This window comes from Sander lucioperca, chromosome 9, assembly GCF_008315115.2.
Source record: "Sander lucioperca isolate FBNREF2018 chromosome 9, SLUC_FBN_1.2, whole genome shotgun sequence".
Taxonomy (NCBI): Eukaryota; Metazoa; Chordata; class Actinopteri; order Perciformes; family Percidae; genus Sander; species Sander lucioperca.
This window is the reverse complement of record NC_050181.1, coordinates 20,052,743-20,055,242: the sequence shown is the minus strand read 5'-3', so window position 1 is coordinate 20,055,242 and position 2,500 is coordinate 20,052,743. Positions and strand designations below refer to the sequence as shown.

The 2,500-nt window shown below is 42.2% G+C and overlaps 2 protein-coding genes across 2 annotated transcripts in view; one reads left to right on the top strand and one right to left on the bottom strand.

Moving 5' to 3' along the window:
* wdr33 (WD repeat domain 33) overlaps nt 1-177 on the top strand; it is a 40,659-nt gene extending 40,482 nt beyond the window's left edge. The window contains exon 21 of the mRNA XM_031308529.2: nt 1-177. This exon is cut by the window's left edge and continues 265 nt beyond it. The gene's annotated coding sequence lies outside the window, so the exon portion shown is untranslated.
* A 2,278-nt stretch (nt 178-2,455) lies between these two features.
* The window catches only part of sft2d3 (SFT2 domain containing 3), a 1,029-nt gene continuing 984 nt past the window's right edge, over nt 2,456-2,500 (bottom strand). Inside the window, exon 1 of the mRNA XM_031308548.2 lies at nt 2,456-2,500. This exon is cut by the window's right edge and continues 984 nt beyond it. The gene's annotated coding sequence lies outside the window, so the exon portion shown is untranslated.

Below are 2,500 nucleotides of genomic sequence, written 5' to 3'. Positions count from 1 at the left end.
GTACCGACAGGAAGCAAACAGCGGAGGCGACAGGAAGCAGACGTCCGTCTGGCCGAAGCAGCGATGATTTTAATGTAAAATATTGTAGAGAATCGTCAGCCGTCTCTTTTATTTCAGAGTCACCTGTGTGTCGTCTTGTTGCTTTTTTGTAAAAGATTTCTATGTTTTCGTGTTTTCACCGAGGTGAAAAATAAAGATTCACACACACCGAGTCATCACTGGGACAAGCTACTGTTACACACACACACACACACACACACACACACACACACACAGACACACACAGACACACACACACACACACACACACACACACACACACCGAGTCATCACTGGGACAAGCTACTGTTACACACACACACACACACACACACACACAGACACACACACACAGACACACACCGAGTCATCACTGGGACAAGCTACTGTTACACACACACACACACACACACACACCGAGTCATCACTGGGACAAGCTACTGTTACACACACACACACACACACACCGAGTCATCACTGGGACAAGCTACTGTCACACACACACACACATACACACACACACACACCGAGTCATCACTGGGACAAGCTACTGTCACACACACACATACACACACACACACACACACCGAGTCATCACTGGGACAAGCTACTGTTACACACAGACACACACACACAGACACACACACACACAGACACCGAGTCATCGCTGGGACAAGCTGTTACACACACACACATACATACACACACAGACACACACACACACACACACAGACCGAGACACACACAGACACACACACACCGAGTCATCGCTGGGACAAGCTACTGTTACACACACACACAGAGACACACACACACAGAGACACACACAGAGACAGAGATCCTGCAACGATAAATGGATTAGTTGTCAACTATTAAATTAATCTCCAACTGAATTGATAATCGATTTCAGTTTAACAGTCAAACTTGTGAAAACTTCCTTCCTGCTTTACATCCTTCCTTATTCATCCCTCATTTATAACTAACACTTAAAATCTTACATAGAGTGTAGAGCTGCAGAGATGAATAATGTAATAATAATGTATACTATTATACACACATGCTCCGTACCTCTACATGCACTAATGGAGAGATGTCAGAGTGGGGGGGGGCTGCCCATGGAAAGGTGCCCTGAGCAATTGGTGAGCACCTTGGCAGTGGCCAGGAGGTGAACTGGCCCCTCTCCAGCTACCAGTCCACCACCATACTTTGGTCCGTATGGGGACTTGAACCAGCGACCCTCCTGATCAAACTCCCTACTGCCACCCCACTGGATAAATTGTTAACTTTTAAATTAATCAACTATTTATATAATCCATGAATCAGTTTCAGTCATTTCTTTATGAGTAATCAGGTAAACTAGTGTGATGTCAGGATGTTAAATGTGAATATTGTTCTAGTGTCTTCTCTCCTCTGGGACAGGACACTGAAGACCTTTGAGTTGGGGACAAAACATGACATTTGAGACACACAGACACACACACAGAAACATACACAGAGATACACTAACAGAGACACACAGAGACTCACACACTCAGAGACACACACAGACATGCACACACAGAGACAGACACATACACGCACAGACAGACATGCAGACACACACACAGACATACAGAGATACAATTACATACACACACTAACAGAGACACACACACAGAGACACACACACACTCAGAGACATACAGAGATACACTAACAGACACACACAGAGATACACTAACAGAGACACACACATACTCAGAGACATACAGAGATACACTAACAGAGACACACATACATACACAGACACACACACAGAGACATACAGAGATACACTAACAGAGACACACATACAGACACCGACACACACAAAACAAGACGTGAGGACGTCATGTTGGGTTTTTTGGGAAACTGACCCCCATTTTAGAGACAGAACTACTCATCATTCATCCAGAAACATATCTAACCCATGAATGACGATACTAGCTGTAAATACAGCTGCTATATGGAGCCATGTTTACTTCTCTTTATTAAAGGATTCTCTTCACTCTCTCAAACATTAATAATTACAATCAGAGAAAATTACATTTCAAACATCTTCCGCTTGGTTTGGTCCCGTGAGCAGCAGCCGTCTCTTAACATCCCATAATAATCCCTCCTGTTGTCCTCGGGTCAACATTTGACCCATTTAAAAAAAAAATGTTTAGGTTTCTTTCAACAAATAAACAAAATAAATAATAACGTGGCTGGTTCCATACAACCATTACTCTTCATTAGTAAAATCCATGATCAGTTCACTACTTGTATTGAATTTGGGTGTTTTTAATTCATTTTATCGTATTTGAAAAAAGAAAAAAAGTGACAAAAATGTTGGAAATAGTGACAAAAAAATGGAAAAAAAGAGCCAAAAAAATGTTGAAAAAAAATTTAAATTACAATTTTGGCCCAGAAAAAAACAAAAAGTTACGTGGTCGACGGGAAG